Source organism: Erinaceus europaeus, chromosome 2 (genome assembly GCF_950295315.1).
Source record: "Erinaceus europaeus chromosome 2, mEriEur2.1, whole genome shotgun sequence".
NCBI classification, from domain to species: Eukaryota; Metazoa; Chordata; class Mammalia; order Eulipotyphla; family Erinaceidae; genus Erinaceus; species Erinaceus europaeus.
In genome coordinates this window covers 107,593,468-107,612,593 of record NC_080163.1, presented here as the reverse complement: position 1 = coordinate 107,612,593, position 19,126 = coordinate 107,593,468, and the positions used below count along the sequence as shown (strand labels likewise).

Sequence of the window (19,126 nt, the reverse complement as noted above, 5' to 3'; positions counted from 1 at the left end):
GGTCTTCACTGATATTAAAACCATGGTGAGCAGTCTTGGGACCTAGTGTCAAGTCTGTGCAAAACCAGGCCACTTTAGGCTGACCAAAATGATGTGGAGGGAGTTTGGGACTCAATTCTTTACATGTGTGAGAAAAGACTTTGGGGGCCTTGAGGACATTGTCTGAACTCAGCTGGGGTTTGATGGTTCTCATACTCAGCAGCAGGACCAGGTCTGACTGTGAACATGTCTCAGTGATTTCACTCAGGAGATCCCGTGCTTTGGAAGCATAGGCTGACATCTGGTTTCTGTGTTCAGTTATCTTTCGGGAAAACTCTGGTATTTTCGTGGTGTAACTTAAATTCAAGGACATGCTCATAGTCTGTCAAGAAATGTCTATGACTTTGAAATTCCTGTAGTACTAGAGATTTTTCAGTTTTCACCTTCTCTTTCAATTTTTGTGGTTTTTTTTTTTGTTGATTTTTCAATTCCATTTCAGTATCATTCTGCTGTTTATTCAGTTTCTGCAGGAGGGATTTGAACTTCTTTCTGTGCTGAGCAGCAGCCTACTTATTTGGGGTGATAGGGTGACCCTGCTGCTCACAGGACACCCTGCACTGGGCACACAACAGCTATAGGTCCCTCTCACAGAACTGCTGGGTTGCATTGGATCGACCTTCTCATGGTGCATCCCGTGAGTACCCATTCATTGGGGAAACTGACGATCCTTCCTAGCCGACTGAATCCACATGGATCCCAGTCACGTTCAAAGCCAGCAACAAGCAGCTCCTGACAGCTTTCAACCTGACGCTGTTGACTGGCAATGGAAGAAGGGCAAACACTAGAAGAAGAAGAACAGAACTGCTGGTGCTGCTCACACAGGGGCTGCTCCTGCTTCCTCTTGCTCCCTGAGCTGGGCAGCTCCTTCACCAAGTCAACCAGGGCACTCAGCTGGCTATTCTTCTGCAGCTTCCTGTGGGCACATTGGTGCTGGCAGACAGGACAGGGGAGGATGTCCAGCCGGTCCTGCCAGTGCTGCTGGAGGCAGGAGGCACAGCAGTGATGCCCACAGTCCAGGGTCACTGGGTCTGTCAGCAAGTCCAGGCACATGGGGCAGCTGAACTCTGCCCTCAGCTCTTCCAGGAAGTCTTGCTGGGCCATGGTGCAGGGGGCTCTGTCTCAGGACACTTTCTGAGTTAGGCTGGTGTTTAGGAGCAGGGCCTCTCTGCTGACAACTTCCAAGAGGTTCTTGATATATACAGGAATGGGAACCTCAGAGCATGGTTCTACTCCAGGACACATCAACCACTGAAGGCTTTGGTTCCTTCCAAGTCTATTACCATTTCAGGGAAGACGTGCCTATAATTCTCAACACTCTTCTGGGACAATTAAATAAGTTAATGTCATCTAAACATTTTTGCACAGTTAACTCAGAGTCAAGATGGAAATTTCATGAATATAAACCTATATGAATCTATCGATAATTATTTATTTTTATTATCTTTATTTATTTATTGGATAGAGACACCAGAAATCAAGAAGGAAGAGGGAGAGAGACTCCTGCAACACTGCTTTTCCACATAGAGCTTTTCCCCTGCAGGTAATGACCTGGGGTTCAAACATGGATCCTTGCTCACTGTAACATGTGAGTTCAACCAGGTGTGCCAACACCTGGCCCCCTTAACAATTATTATTATTTTTTGTCTGTTTTTTTTTTTTTTTTTAAACCTGATCACTGCTCAGCTCTGGCTTATGGTGGTGCAGGAAATTGAACCTGGGACTTTGGCACTTCAGCCACAGGAGTCTCTTTGCATAACCATTATGCTATCTATCCCCACGCAACTTTTTTTTTTCTTAGCCAGAATACTGCCCAATTCTGGCTTATAGCTTGATGGTGGGATGGGGGAAGGGAGCAGACTGATCCTGGGACTTTGAGAGCCTCAGGCATGAAAGCTTTACATAATCATGATGCTATCTCCTCCACCCATTCTGCAAATATTTAACCCATAGTTGAGGTAATCAATCATATTTATAGAATTGTAAGTGGATGGTATGGCTACATAGCACAGTGATTATGAAAACAGACTCTACTGCCTGAGCCTCTGATATCCCAGGTTCAATACCAGGTATCACCATAAACCAGAGCTGGTCAGTGCTCTGACAAAAAACTAAATAACTTGGGCACTACAAAATTTGCCTTTTGTGTGACATTTTGAGCCCAAAATCAACTGCATTGGAGGAACTTTTGGTGCTGGGGATGATCAAATAACAATAAAAAACCCTTAAGTGAGAGCTCAGACCTTGAAGTAAATGTGCCGGACACAGAACTTAGGTGGTTTGGAAGTATACCCTATAGTCTTACAATCTTGCCAACCCACTTTTTATCTCAGATAAATGGATTAAAACATAAAACACTTGTGTATTGCACTAAAGTCAAAGACTCTGGGGTGAGTGGTGGGGAGGGTTCAGGTCCTAGAACATGATGGCCAAGGACCCAGTGGGGGTTGTATTGTTATGTGAAAAACTGGGAAATGTTATGCATGAACAAACAATTATATTTACCGTTGAGTGTATGTTGTTGTGCAGGCCATGGAGAAGAGAGAGAGGGGAGGTCCGGAGCGATGAGGAAACACAAATCTTTATTTGCGCTGGCACCTCAGAGTTGGGTGCTAGAGAAGCAGGTTGGGCCATGTGGAGGTAGCGAAAATGGCCGCCTCACGCAGTAACCTTTCCTGCATCTGAACACCGGAGTGAAGCACAGGCAAGAGAGCGAGGTGCGAAGAAGGGCTTTTATAGGAATAGCTTTCGCGAGAATGGGAAGGGGGAGGAGTAGCCATAGCACTCCAGGATAGGATAATAACTCTCATGAGAATGGGAGGGGGGGAGGAGTAACCAAAGCACTCCAAATATCGATTTGAGTGAGGGGGGGCAAATCCTCCACAGCAACTCAATATTCTGCCATGTCCAGCCTATGATAGTGAGCCTGTATAGGTTGCATCTTTATGGCATCAATCTGTAGTTGCAAAAAAGCCATGAGCTTATTAAAAATTATAGGACCATGGTCTGGGAGATGTTGCAGTGGATAAGGCATTAGACTCTCAAGTGTGAGGTCCCAAGTTCGATTCCTGGCAGCACATGTACCAGAAAGATATCTGGTTCTTTCTCTCTCCTCCTCTCTTACTCAATAAATTAAAATGTTTTTTAAAAAAGAATTATAGGACCTCTTGTGAGCAGAAGAAGTAAAACAAGCTAGGGTCCCACAACTAAGGGTAGACAGGTAAGGAAGGGGGAATGTATCCATTGGTATGAAGAGGTGGGATCATATCTCAAGTCTAAGGAAGCAGTCAGTGGATGTGATGTCTAGGGGAATAGCCATTTGTCTTTGGGGGTAGTAAAGGATGTCCATGGCATGGGTGATGTTATAAAGGGAAACATCTTTAAATTGTTGGCTGACAAAGGCATGGATTATAGTGGCAAGACAAGATACCCCAGTTAAGTTTATAAGAATATGTGAATGTTGTTAATTTACATAGGTTGTGTATGGAGGAACTTTTTATAGTTTAATACCTTACCATATGAACAGATCATTCTTCATATGAAGGCTTGATAGCTGTAATCACTTACTTGTGAAAAAAAATAAAACTCGTAACAAGTTAGAGGTTTACTATAATTGACTTTGGACTATAAACAGACTCAGGTTACTTAGAGAGTTAATGCATGTTAGTGACAATGGTTTTAACATTTAGAGTACTCTGAGCAGATGGGTCATACAAAAATTTTTGGTCATTCAACACACTCACTCACAAAACACAACTGTTACGCTCTGCAGAGGCATCTGTGGATATCCTAATAACAAGACATTCCAGAAGATCTCTGCCCAGTAGGTTGGTGCTAATATCAGCTACCAGAGGGCAGAAGTGTCCGGTAGAACCTTCCGGGTCTTCCCACATGAGTGAATCTCGTGTGAGAAAGGATTGGGTCACCCCTCCAACCCCATGTATCTGGGGTCCTGGGAGGAGCTCCCAATTTTGGGGAACCTCTGCTTGCCTTAAAATCATCTTTTCTGCCCCCGTGTCAATAAAAAATTTAAAAGGAATATTGTCAATCTTTACTGTCATAGTAGTGTGACCTCGCTCTAAAACAGGAGTGGTCCACAAAATCTCAGGCCCCGAATTTGTACCATTCAGGGGCGTGTCATCTTTATGAAATTTGGACCAACAATCTCTCTTCCAATGAAACCCTCTATGGCATCTGGGTCATACCGTACATGGCTTCTGGCTCCCTGACTGAAGGTGGGGTTGTCCTGATTGGAGGCGGGGTTGCCCTGACTGGAGGTGTGGTAGCTCTAACTGGAGGCGTGGTCGCAGCTTATCAGGACATTCATTACGCCAATGCCCTTGGCGACCACACTGAAAGCAGGCCCCATTTTTTTTTTTAAATTTTTTATTTAAGAAAGGATTAGTGAACAAAAGCATAAGGTAGGAGGGGTACAACTCCACACAATTCCCACCACCCAATCCCCATAACCCACTCCCTCCCATGGTAGCTTTCCCATTCTCTATCCCTCTGGGAGCATGGACCCAGGGTCGTTGAGGGTTGGAGAAGGTAGAAGGTCTGGCTTCTGTAGTTGCTTCCCCGCTGAACATGGGCGTTGACTGGTCGGTCCATACCCCCAGTCTGCCTCTCTCTTTCCCTAGTAGGGTGTGTCTCTGGGGAAGCTGAGCTCCAGGACACATTGGTGGGGTCTTCAATCCAGGGAAGCAGGCCCCATTTTGATTACATGGGGTAACTGCATAATCATGTGTCATAGCGGGTGCCCCATAATTGCCTGATGTAAGTTCCTGTGTCGCTAAAATCCAACTATCTGGGTGTAGGTGTTTAAGACTAAGGCATACCTGATGGAATTGTGGTATCATGCCATCCCAGACAATAGAACGCAGGAGGAAAGAGAGGATTTCAGGATTATAAACCTTTCTCTCTAAGGTTTGCCTCAACCTTGAGATGAAGTTCGCTAATGATTCATAAGTGCTTTGGCGAAGAGAGTTAATGGGAACTGAAGAATATACATTGTTTGGGGTCACCCTTTCCCATGCATGTGTTGCACAGATGCGTACCTGTTCATAATAACCAGTTGGAAACTTAGCTTCTGCCTGCTGAGTTCCAGATTCAAATGCTCCTGCTCCAAACAAAGCATCAAAATTCCATTCTACCTGTTTATTACTATTTTCCTGTGATTGTCTAGAGCATTCATCACAGAAGCATGCCTTCCATTATAGGTAGAGGGGGTCTGGGAGTGCAGCACAAGCCAGGTCTTTCCAGTCCTGGGGCGTGTTAAGGTGCTGGTAAAAACTCCTTAAAATGGATTTGGTCCATGGAACATGAATTCTGTCCTTCTTCACGGCTTGTCTGAGTTCCCTGAGCTCTTTGGAGGAGTATGGGTGCCACACCTGAGGGTTTTGTCTATTGGGGGCCACATTTACCGGGAAGGTGTGGACTTGGTCTGATGACGTGGGGGAAAGAGTTACAGAAGTGGAAGCTGCCATAGTGGCTACAGGGGAAACTGAGCACGTATCTACGGGGATGGAGCTCTTGGGGCAGACTGCAAAAGGTTTAAGGTCTCTAAATGCTGAAAACATATCCTTTAACTCCTGTATCTCAGCCACAAGGTCTCTTATGGAAGCTGCAGAAGGAACCGAACACGTGTCTGCAGGAAGGGGGAGGAGTAACCATAGCACTCCAGGATAGGATAATAACTCTCATGAGAATGGGAGGGGCGAGGAGTAACCAAAGCACTCCAAATATCGTGGGGAAATAGACAATGCCCTGAGGGCACAACATGGCGGAGCAGGCACTCCGAGAATGTCCCAACTCTCGAGGGAACTAGCAATAGCCCGAGGGGACAACATGGCAGATGTGACTGCATCTGCACAATTCCCAGCAAGTGTAAAACATTAATCCCCCAACTGAAGAAAAGTATAAAACCAAGATGACTCAGTATGTGTCAAATGGGAAACCACAAGTAGAAAACTAATGAGAAGGGGAAATGGATATTTATAGCTGTTTAATAATGAAGAGGCCCTGGACAGGGAGAACCATATATTTATTGTTTACAGGATAAAAGTGCAAAGACACTCGAGCCTGCAAGCTTCCCTACAAGTGCCTCAGAAAGGAGTACAAATAGGTAGAAACCTGCAGGGGAGAGTCAAGAAATCACACTTCTCTTTAAAAAAAAAAGTGAACTCAAAGGCTTTATGACTAGGCTTTCTCCTAGAAAGGGAATCAAGGAGTTGGAGAGTGTCTAGATGAGGCTCTGGGTTTATCTCATAGTCATTTCCATGGTAAAAAAGAAGGGTCCACAGCAAAACAGGGAATCAGTTTCTCTGTAAAGGTGTCAGTGCGTCAGCTGATTGGTGACATCTCACTGATATCACAAAAGCAGTTCTCTGGAAAATGCCAGTGGTCACTTTGGGTAAGTCTGAGTTGAGATGGATGCCAAAGGGGTTGATGGATTTGCCAGCAGCCATTGATTGGGGCCTGAGGCATCATCAACTGCCTGGGGAAAGTCTCTCTGCAGACGCCTAAGGAGCACATGCCTGTGCCTGTGATTTCTACCAGCCAAAATTGCCTGCCAGCTTCAAAGCCCTCAGAGCTCAGGACAGCTGGGTGAGAAGTAAATGCCTTGGAACTAAAAGCAGAGTTGAGGACCATTATTTCACTGTCAAGCAGAATTTTCTTCCCATTTTGGCCTGTGAAGAACCGCCCTGCATGTAAGGAGCCAAGAGCTTAAACCGGGATCCTTATGTCGGTCCTTGTACATTACACCACCTTTGCTTAACCCGCCACATTACTGCCTGACTCCCATCAGTACTTTAATAAATGATTTTCTATTAGGTAGGAAATCATAGGGCTTTGTACTTATATTATAGTCATGATTACTGAACAAAGTGTAGTACTACAAAATAGGGGAATAGTTTCTCTGTAAAGGCATCTGTGAGTGAGCCAATGGTCAAACTCTCAGAGATATTAAAAAGCTGAACCTCTCCGAGTTCATAGTCCAGGAAAATGCCAATGGTCACTTTCCATTTTCTGGATTTGAGGTGAGGCCCAATGGACAGTCGCATTTTCCAGCAGCCATTGCTTGGGGAATGTGGCATCAGCACCTGCCTGGGCAAAGACTCTTTGCAGACACCCAGGGAACACACACCTGTGCCTGTGATTTCTACCACCCAAAAATGCCTGCCAACTTCAAAGCCCTCAGAACTCAGGACAGTTGGTGAAAAGTAAATGCCTTGGGGCTGGAGGCAGGGGTGGATATCATTATTTTACTGTCAAATAGAAAATTCTTCCCATATTCTCTGATTATGACAATGTGCTGAGCAGTCTCATGGACTAGTGTCAAATCCACCTGAAACTTGCTAGCGCTGTGAAGATCAAGATACTGTGAATGGGCACTGGGGAGCTCTTCCTGGAATGTGTGGCAAAAGCCATCTGGGACCTCCAGCTTTTGATATTTGTTAAGCAGGTGCTGGAGTCTTGTGGCCCTCAGCATGAGCTGCAGGTCTGTCTGCACAGACATGTCTGTGAGATCCTTCAGCAGAGTCTTCACTGAGGAGCCAAAGGCTGACAGCTGGTCTCTGCTCTCAGTCATCTTTTGGGAAACAGTCTTCATTTCTTCTAGTAACCAACTGTCATAGTCACACTGACGATTGCTCAACAAAGACTTATAATTTTTTTTTCATAATTTTTGCTGGCATAATTGATTCGTTTGAACTCTCACCTCTTATCTAAATCTGAGTCTTTCATTGCTTTGCATGTTTAACCCCTTATGAGCATCTTCCCTTTGCTTCCTCAGGGCCTGCACTTGGGATCTGAGTTTTTTCTTGTGCTGAGCAGCAGCCTCCTCAGTGGAAGTGATGGGGTGACCCTGCTGCTCACAGGACACCCTGCACTGGACACACACCAGCTGCAGGTCCTGCTCACAGAACAGGCTGAGCACCTGCTGGTGCTGCTCACACAGGGGCTGCTCCTGCTGCTGCTTCCTCTTGCTCCCTTAGCTAGGCAGCTGCTTTACCATGTCAGCCAGGGCACTCAGCTGGCTGTTCTTCTGCAGCTCCCTGTAGGCACAGTGGTGCTGGCGGACAGGGTAGGGGAGGATTTTCATAAGGTCCTGCCAGTGCTGCTAGAGGCAGGAGGCACAGCAGTGGTGCCCACAGTCCAGGGTCACCAGGTATATCAGCATACGGCATACGGGGCAGCTGAACTCTGCCCTCAGCTCTTCCAGGCCTTCTAGGCCATGGTGCAGGGGGCTCTGTTCCAGGGCACTCCCTGAGCTAGGCTGCTGTCCAGGAGCAGGGACTCTCAGCCTTCTCTCTGGCCTGAGATGTTCCAGTAGGTTCTTGGGATCTTCAGAGACTGGTTCTGCTAATTCTTTTAGTCTCTGCAGCAACAACAATTCCTGTTGTTCTTCTTCTTTCTCAGTGTATTCTAATGACTAAGAAGGCAAGTTTATATGTTATCTTCCTTTAAGAAAATAATACATAGAAATAAATAGAATATATATATATGTGTGTGTGTGTGTGTCATTGACCTTTTTTTACCAGACACTTTAAAAATTTCTTTTATCTTTTTGTATTTTTTATATTTATTTATTTGCCCTTTTGTTGTCCTTGTTGTTTTTCTTTATTCCTGTAGTTATAGTTGTTTTTATTGATGTCGTTGTTGTTGGAAAGGATAGAGAGAAATGGAGAGAGGAGGTGTAGACAGAGAGGGGGAGAAAAAGATAGACACCTGAAGATCTGCTTCATTGCCTGTGAAGCAACTTCTCTGCAGGTGGGGACCCAGGGGGTCAAAGCAGGATCCTTAAGCAGGTCCTTGTGCTTTGTGCCACCTGGGGTTAACCCGCTGTAATAAAAGAAATAAAAAGAAAGAGAGAAAAAGATAAAGAAATTCCTAGGTTCAAACACCTGCACAACCAATAGCCATAGAGGATCAGAAGACCCAAATAAATTGGATAGTAAATGAAAGAGGAGATATCACAACAACACCGCAAAAATTCAACATATCATGAGAGGCTTCTATGAACAACTATATGCCACTAAGCTAGAGAACATGGAAGAAATGGACGATTTCCTAGATACGTACCAACTTCCAAAACAAAGTAAAGAGGCAGTGGATAACATCAACAGGCCCATCACAGCTAATGAAATTGGAACGTTATCAAAAATCTCCCCAGTTATCTATCTTTCTCTCCCTCTTTTTATCTCCCCATCTCTATCCTATCTAATCCACATTGCCCATATCCTGGTGGCAATAGAAAGGAAAAAAGAAAGAAAGAGTGAAAGAAACCCACCCTACTAGAGAAAGAGAGAGGCAGACTGGGAGTATGGATCAACCAGTCAATGCCCAAGTTCAGCAGGGAAGCAATTACAGAAGCCAGACCTTCCACCTTCTGCACCCCACAATGCCCCTGGGTCCATACTCCCAGAGGTATAGAGAGTGGGAAACTATCAGGGTTGGGAATGGGATATGGATATTGGGTGGTGGGAATTGTGTGGAGTTGGACCTCTCCTATTCTATGGTTTGGTTAATGTCTCTTTTCTTAAATAAAAAAAATAAAATAAAATAAAAAATAGTGGTCTGGGACGTGGCACAGTGGTTAAGGAACTCGACTTTCCTTTTTTTTTTTTTTTAGCTAAGAAAACTTGAAAGACTTTATACACTAAAGAATCAAAAGGACACTCATGGCTGACTAAAGCAGAATGAAACTTCAGAAGACTTTAAAGTGTCTATAACACAAAACAATGGATTTTACTGTAATCTACTTAGTATTTTATAAGGTGATCCCAGATTATTTTTAGGTACTCTTGTCTGGATAATGAGTTATTTGTATTTGGTTTATCTTTTCAAAAGGATTTTCTGGCTTTATTAACATAGCTGAATTCAGAAAAATATTGTTTCTTAAAAAAGTTCAAGAAACCTTATCAGTTAATTTAAAAAATCTGCAGAGAACAGCTGTCATTTAGTTACTGTTTTTTTAAATATTTATGTATTTATTCCCTTTTGTTGCCCTTGTTTTTATTGTTATAGTTATTATTGATGTCGTCGTTGTTGGATAGGACAGAGAGAAATGGAGAGAAGAGGGGAAGACAGAGAGGGGGAGAGAAAGACAGACACCTGCAGATCTGCTTCACCGCCTGTGAAGCAACTCTTCTGCAGGTGGGGAGCCAGGGGCTAGAACCGGGATCCTTAAGCTGGTCCTTGCATTTGGAGCCACGTGCGCTTAATCCTCTGAGCTACCGCCCAACTCCCCTAGTTACTGTTTTTATTGAAAGGAATTGAAAAACAAGATTTAAAATTATAGAAGAACCAATCAAGAGATCAAGAGATTTGTAAAGGTAACACCTGAGAGTAATAGTGGAAACAAATTATGATTAGATTTCAATGTATTTCCAATTATGTCTTCTATCATATGGTAATAATCTCATCAGAAGTGCATTTGCTGCAGATATTTAGTTTACGTAGGAAAAAAAGAATGTGGGAGATATAGTTAAAATATCTCCTCTTAATTTTTAGGAAAAACTGGCCACTAGTTTCTATTGGTGGAAAAATTAACACTAATGTTGCAGATCTGTTATCAGAATGATGTCACTTTGTAAAGTCTTACACCAAATTAAACTCTTCATTAGCAGAGCTACATGCCTACTTCTCAGTCAAAACGACATTTTGAAAGGAATTATGCAAAGAGGATGTAGAATAGGCAAGGAAGTTGACAAAATAAACAAATGGAAATGTCTCATGACAGATCCCCTTGGGATCCAGAAAGCACTTTAATACCTGATCCTTCTTCAAATGATCAAGAGTATTGACAAGTCCTGTATTTACAAAACAGATGAAAATCACACTGTAATAATCAGTGAATGCAGAATAACTGCAGAGATCCTGCGGTTCCAACTTTTTCCACCAGGATTCTACATCAAGGTAAAAAAGGATTCTTTTGTTCAAATCCAGGAAGGATGTAAGGGTAGCAGCACAACTTCCAAAGATGGGACAATGTTGGTATGCATGAGACCCCTTCTGTTTCATTTGGTTTAAATCCCCCCTGCTTAACACTATTCTATTTACATAACCACTTCATTCTATTTACATAACCACTGTTAACAAGCACCACCCTCCCTCCAGGGCATTAGTGGTTCAGTGATAGAATTCTCGCCTGCTCCACCCCCTCTCCTTGTCACACCCTGATCCTCTCCTTGTCACACTCTGATTTTCACCAGTCACTTTTCTCTCCACCCTCTCTATGTCACATCCTTTTTCTCCCTACTTGGCAAGTATATATAAAGACAGCATTGTGAGTTTTATGGTACCTTTAGTTTAGCTTAGCTTGGCTTAGATTGTGTTTCGACCTGCATGAATAAAGAGATACTGCCTACAGCTCAACCATGAGTCCCTGGTCATCTGTTACCTGCCCGTGAAGCCAGCCCAGCAAAAACAACATAGCCAGTCAAAAACAACAGGACAATGACTTACTACTGAAGCTGGTGAGGGGGTATAGCAAGAAGAGGAGGTAGGGTCCTAAAGAAAGGAACCCAGCTCTAGTCTGCAGTAGATTTCCGATAACAAAAGCGTGCCCCGAAGTCATCAATACATGTCATAAAGCCAGGGCTGGTGGGTGAGTGCACAATGCAGCGCACAATGTTGCTGTGACCAAGTGAGAGCAGGTTTCGGCGCTCAGCTGTCCTCGAGTCCCAGCAGCAGAGGCTGATGGTTCTTTCATCTGGCAGCAGCACATAGTGCTCAGTGTGATTGAATACAGCCTGGGTCTGGTGCACCTGCTGCCCGCTCAGACCAGCTCCTGTATATCTGACCAGTGTTCATCTTGTTGATATTTCCCAAAGCTTAGCGATGGAGTCCTTTCCACTTGAAAGGATGTACTTAGAATTTTTGGAAAAAATGGCAGAACAAACTTCTGCACCATCATGTGCTTTCTCAAAAGTGGTGATACATCGATTTGAAACACCATCCCATAATTTGATACAGCCATCCTTGCTAGCAGTTACATACATATTGGTGCTAGGGCTGTAATTCACAGAACAAATGGCATCCATGTGCTGATCTTGAGGATTGCAAGAGACAAAACTCTGAAATGTGTTGATATCATAAAGCCGAAGTGTAGGATGCTGAGTTCCAACAAGTATGAATTCCCCAGAAGGATGAAACAAGATGGAGAATAGCATTTCAGCTTCCTGAATATATTTGAAGGCTCTTTTTGCAGATGGTTTGGAATAATCAAATAACTTAAGGGTATAATCTCTAGAATCAGAAGCTAGGATCTGTTCTGTTGGGTGGAAGACAAGACATGTGACTTCATCCACGTGGTCATAGAGAGTGCGTATCACTGGGAGATTTTCCATATTCTGTTGTGCAGTTTCATTCATCATGACCTCTACTGGCATGGCACTTTTGGCCAACATTCTTTCTGTGTCAAGTATCTTGATGGAAGCATCAGCAGACCCAGTAGCTATTAACTGTCCATCTCTGCTAAAGGTAGCTACACGGCAGGGTCCTTTATGGGATGTGACATAACATGTTTCATATTCTGAAACCTCTGGGGACATAGTCTGGACATCTGCGCAAACTCCAGATCGATTCCTGTCCCAGGAGCAACTGTATCTGAATTACCAATTGCATGCTGAACAGCAGTATCATCATTTTCTATTCCTAGTTTGATGAGATGCAGGAGTTGCTCTGAAGGTGCACAAACAGACTGAGGCAGGGTGGGGCCTATCCCTGCATGTCAGCTGCCCCTCCCTCCCTCCTTTTCTGTCCTGAAGTTGATCTCTGTAATCTCTTCAGTGATCAACTTTGCCTGCCTGAGGCCCAAAGTCACAAATTCACTCCCAAAACAGGCCCCATCAGACAAGGAGGGGCTCGGCTCCTTCTTCTGATCCCTCCTCAGCTTTAGTTAATGATGTTTTCTTTTTTTTCTCAGTAAAAAAGTTCTCCATTCTTGGGCAGAGGGTAGATAGCATTAATGGTTATGCAAACAGACTCTCATGCCTGAGACTCCAAAATCCCATGTTAATCCCCCCCGCCCCCACCACCATAATCCAGAGCTGAAGAGTGATCTGGTTGAAAAAATAATGATAATAAGTAAATAAATAAAGTTCTACATAATTGATTTTTATTATTTCTCATCTCCTATCTTACTCACTAATAAATAAATAAAATCTATAAAAAAAAAAAAAAGAGGAGGAGCTGGATGGTAGCTCAGCTGGTTAAGCACACGTGGCACAAAGCGCAAGGACCGGCATAAAGATCCCAGTTCTAGCCCCCGGTTCCGCATCTGCAGGACAGTCACTTCACAGGCGGTAAAGCAGGTCTGCTCCCTCCCCCTCTCTGTCTTTCCCTCCTCTTTCCATTTCTCTCTATCCTATCCAACACCAACAACATCAATAACTAACAATAATAACTACAACAATAAAATAAGAAGGGCAACAAAAGGAATAAAGAGATAAATATAACAAAGAGGAATAGGAGAAAGAAAGGAAGAAAAGAAAGAAGAAATGAAAAGTGAGGGAGAGAGACACCTGCAACACTGCTTCATCTCTTGCAAAGCAGGTAGGGACTGGGTGCTGGAGCCAGGTCCTTTCTCACAGTCCTTGCATATTGTAGCATGTGGCCCACCTCCCAGCCCCCGAGCATAATCTGCTTTCAGATCCTTTCTTAGAGAAATCTCCTGAATTACCTCATGTAGAATGACTCAAAGTTCAGCAGTCAAATTTATCCACTCTGCATCCTTTTTACTATACTTTCCCCTCCTCGCCCCTACACACATTTTAATAATTGCTTATTGTGGAACTAGAGATTCATGGGAGTTTGTTTGTTATGAAGGTACATTATTACATTTCCCTAATATGTGGTTTTATGTGTGGAAGTCAGTAGTCCTTCTGTGGTCTGAATGCCCATAGAGAGTGACAAGACAAAGGGAAAGTGTAGATTTCTTGGCCCCACAATATATTCAAAAGGAATGTGTGTTCTTTTTTCTTAATGGGGGTTAATTGAGAAACATAGACACCTGAAGACCTATTTTGCCACTTATGAAGTGTCTCCCCTGCAGGTGAGGAGAGAGGGTTGGCTTGAACCCTGGTCCTTGCATTTAGTATTAAGTGTGCTTAGCTGGGTGCACTACTACCCAGACCCCTGTTTTCTTGTCCTTCTTATTATATATAGTATCTTGAATTTCTTTTTTAGTATTCTATTTAATTATTAAGTTATTTATTTTTGAGAGGGTTGGGGGGGGGAGAGAAAGTACCAGACATCACTCTGGTACATGAGCTGCCCGGTATGGAACTCAAGGCCTCATGCTTGAGAGAACAACACTTTATCCACTGCACCACCTCCCAGATCACTGGAATTTCTTTAACTTGGTATTTATCCCTGAAGTTGTTTTGTCTGTGCTTTGTGTTCCTTTCCAAATAAATTGAGATTTATTTTTTATTTATAAAATAAAAATGTCAACAAGACCATAGGATAAGAGGGGTACAATTCCCACCACCAGCGTTCTGTAGCCCATCCCCCCACCTCCACTGAAAGTTTTCCTATTCTCTATCCCTCTGGTAGTATGGACCCAGGATCACCATGGAATGCACTGCTCCTGGGGCCATATTCTCTCTCTTTAACATTTTTAAAAGTATCTAATTTTTTTATATTTATTTATCCCTTCTGTTGTTCTTGTTGTTTTGTTGTTGTTTCATTGCTGTTGTTGTTATTGATGTCATCATTGTTGAATAGAAAAAAAAAAAAAAAATATATATATATATGCTGGGAGAGCCTGAGGGTGCTTCTTCCTGAGCAAGTGCTCTCTGTGTTGGAAAGAACTCAACTGGAGCCATCCTAGGCTGCTTTCTTGGGAGAGGGATCAGGAACTCATGCTGAGCAAGCATCAAGCTAGCATCTCAGGAGATAGACTCTGGAACTCTGGGAGCCGGAAGGCAATCCCAAGTGTCTTAAAACAGAAGAGCTCGCCAAATAGGGTGGAAACAGCATATGACGTATAGAGGGTGGAGCGAAAAGAGACTGGTGGAAATCAGGGTGACTAGCAGAGGGAGCAGAGCAAAAAGACATCAGGAACCAGTGGGGATTAAACCAGGGCGGTTCCTAGGTAACTGGTTATGTAAATAGACCTCAGGGATAAGAAGGAGGAAGCTGGTGTACTGCCCAACATATATATACAAATTATCTTTATCCTTTAGAATAACTCAACATCTATATACATTATAGAGATTCTGGGGGTTTTTAAGAAGTTCGTTGTATACAATAATTAATAGTCATGTGTGTGCAGCAAAAATAAAACATTTAACTTCAGAAGAAATGTTCAAGGAATGACTCTAACAACAAATTTGTACTAAATCAGAAATACTAAAGAAAAATAAATAAATAAATAAAAATACTTAGTTAAGACATTTTATCTTGCCCATGAAATGATTCATTTGGTCACTGCTCTGCTTTGCAGGACAACACAACACTATCTATGGGGTGGGATGAAACCCACAGATGCAGCAATGCAAACCCTGTGCTCTACTGTTGGGTCTGTCAGCCTCTGGCACTGGAAACTCAGGAACATATTAAAATCGTCAAAGTCACCTTGCCGGATATTTCATTGAAAAATGAAGAAGAGATCTGGTGTGCTTGGCAGGAGTCCCCTAGATTCCGCCTCCGCTGTAATAGAATATCTCCCAGGCCTCCTTCTTCAGATGGGCTACACTTGGAGTTTTCACACACAGAGCTACCCCTCTTGAGTTGTAACCCTCAGAGCGGTGACACTTAGAGCCACAGATATATTTTCTTCGTAGCAATAAGTATGTAGAATGTGGTGAATCCAAACTGCCCAGGAGATGGTACAGTGGATGGCTCACTGGACTCTTCAAGCATGAGGTCTAGAAGGACTGTTCCTGGCATTGCAGGCGCTGCAGGGTTGCTCTGGTTCTCCCTCTACATATCCCTCTCTTTCTGCCTTGAAAAAAATAAATATTGGGGGCCCAGTGGTGGTGCTCCATCCAGGTTGAGCGCACATGTTGCTGTGAACAAGGACAAGGATCCAAGACCCCGGTCCCCACCTACAGGAGAATGCTTTCCAAGTGGTGAAGCAGTGCTGCCAGGGTCTCTCTGTCTCTCTCTCTCTCTAGCACCCCTTTCCTCTAAATGTCTGACTGTCTCTATCCAACAAATAAATAAATATAATAAAAAATGAAAATAAATAAGTAAATAAATATTATTCCCTCAGATCATCCAAAATAAAAAAATTTAAAAAAATGGGAGTCGGGCTGTAGCGCAGCGGGTTAAGCGCAGGTGGCGCAAAGCACAAGGACTGGCATAAGGATCCCGGTTCGAACCCCGGCTCCCCACCTGCAGGGGAGTCGCTTCACAGGCGGTAAAGCAGGTCTGCAGGTGTCTATCTTTCTCTCCTCCTCTCTTTCTTCCCCTCCTCTCTCCATTTCTCTCTGTCCTATCCAACAACGACAACAACAATAATAACTACAACAATAAAACAACAAGGGCAACAAAAGGGAATAAATAAATAAAATAAATATTAAAAAAAAAATTTTTTTAAATGAGGAAGAACCGGAGTCTGAGCATTTAGAGGGAAGGCGTGCATACAATTTGATTGTGGTGCTATGCCGCCCTCTAGTGGGTTTATCACAGAAAGCACCTCACATGAATAGCCTTCAGGACATCTCTATATAACTTCCGAAGAATATTAAATATGCAAGCCAATTATTGACAAGAAACCAGGGTCATTGGGGTCATGTGGTGGCACATCTAGTTAAAACACACATAAGAGTACACAGGGACCTGTGTTCAAGACCCTGTTCTTCACCTGCAGTGGGAAAGCTTCAGGAGTGCTGAAGCAGTTCTGCAGGTGTCTCTCTGTCTTTCCCTCTGTACCCACCCCCTTAAGTTCTCTCAGTCTCTATCCAACAATAAATAAATCAAAGACTAAAGGAAAGAAACCAGCAGTGTTGAATTTAAAGAATGCTCTTCACCAGTCATGTCTATGTTGGGAGAGGGGGTCCTGGTGTTTGTACTTGGAACTCACAGCATCCCACATGAGAGTTGCTGGCATGCCCACCACGTAGTGCTCCTGACCCCGCAGGGCCTCACTTAAGGAGCAAAGTAGGTGTAGAAGACCGTGGTCCCCATTTGTAATGAGTGAGCAGCTTGAATTGAAGAGAGTTCATGGAACCTTAACAACTGGCCTGATCTGGTAGCTTAATTTGTCAAAGGCGCTTATGAACTGCTTGGATATGAGCACTCTGCCAATATTCTGTGTCATCTTCCTCTTCCTTGTTGGAACATGGACATAATTATCACATAACTTAGTTTCGCCTGAGGAGCAGAGGACAGACTTATGAAAAACCACAAGGAATTGTGGGTATAGAGGAAGGTATTTCAATAGAGGTCTGGAAGATGGCACAGTGGATAAAGCACTGGACACTCAAGCATGAGGTCCAGAGTTCAATGCCCAGCAGCACATGTACCTGAGTGATGTATTCTTTCTTTCTTTCTTTCTTTCTTTCTTTCTTTCTCTCTCTTTCTCTCCTGTTCTGTTTATCATTAATTAATAAATAAAACATTTAAAAGGAGCCTGTTTAAATTAGTGATTTAAATAGATCTCTTTTTATAAATACGGATTTTTTAATATATTTTATTTTTTTGGATTGAGACAGCAATAAGTTGAGAGGGCAGGGGGCAACAGAGAGAAAGAGAGACACCTGCAGCACTGTTTCACTACTTTCAAAGCTATCCCCCACACGTGGGGGACAGGGGTTGACCTAGTCTCTGACCATTGTCATATGTGCACTTAGCCAGATGCACCCTCACTGGCCCCTGAAATAGCTCTCTGCTCCTGCTGTTTCTCCTGTGCTACACCTTTTCCCGCCATGCTGCTCCCCCCTGAAACATGAACATGTACATGTATCTGAACACTGCTCACTGAGCTTAAAGGCTCCTGGCTCCACGCCACTAGGCTTGCTGTCATTTCCCTTTTCTTGTCTTGCTGCAATGTTTTTTTTTATATTTATTTATTTTCTTATTTATTCCTTTTTGTTGCCCTTTTTGTTTTCTTGTTGTAGTAATTATTACTGTTGTTATTGATGTAGTCGTTGTTGGATAGGACAGAAAGAAATGGAGAGAGGAGGGGAAGAGAAAGACAGACAACTGCAGACATGCTTCACCACTTGTGAAGAGACTCCCCTGCAGGTGGGGAGCTGGAGGCTCAAACCGGCATTCTTAGGCTGGTCCTTACTGTGAGGGCCACTGATACTCCATATTGTCTAAGGCAGCCATCTGGACCTTAACTCTGGGTTTCCAAGAAAAACCTCATAATCCAACAGCTGCAGTGCAGCTGCATTTTATCCTTGAAAAAACAGTCTCAATGTTTTACTTATCAGCAGTTGTTGTTTAGGCGGAGGTCATGATAGCCCCCAAACCCACAATTTTCTTAACCAAGAAAAACTGCAGGACTGGTCAGGGACTGTGGTCAAAAGTTCCCTGACAAACAGGTCTGAACCTTAAGTGACACCCCCCCCCAAGTTCCCCCTCCTGATGTGTATAAAAAGAATCTGTTCATGTCTCTTCGGGGTTCACAAGCCAGTATTGAGAAAGTGCTTGTAGCCCACACTAAAGCTTGTTTCAATAAAGGCTCTTGTTTTTCCATGTGACTCTGGCCTCCTCTCTGTGGGAACAGGACCAAAAATCCAGGCATAACAATAATCACAGTGAGGATTATAAAAGTATTGGGTAGACTCAGGAAGCACAAATGTGTGTTGTCTCACTTGATTACTGATAAATGGTTTACCTGAGGGGAAATAAAACTTGTCTCTAGGGCTTCCATTGTTTCAAAGCTTTTCAAGCAGAGAAATGGTTCCTGGCATCTCATCCCTTCGCTATAATTTAACTTGAGGCAGGAAATCGGGGGTGAGGGGCGGAGACCTTAACAGCAGGTTTGGTGGGCATAACCAGAGGGGCGAAGTATTGACCCGATTCCTCCCGTGGGGTGAGTGCAAAACCAATCTTCCCGCATCTTATAAGGCTCTCAGTGTCTTTTTGGGGAGGGGATGGAGAGCCACAGTATCCACGGAAACAATTT

The 19,126-nt window shown here is 43.5% G+C and overlaps 1 pseudogene; it reads right to left on the bottom strand.

Moving 5' to 3' along the window:
- Positions 1-11,570: 11,570 nt before the first annotated feature.
- Positions 11,571-13,653, bottom strand: LOC103123413 (cleavage stimulation factor subunit 1-like; annotated as a pseudogene).
- Between the last annotated feature and the right edge of the window lie 5,473 nt (positions 13,654-19,126).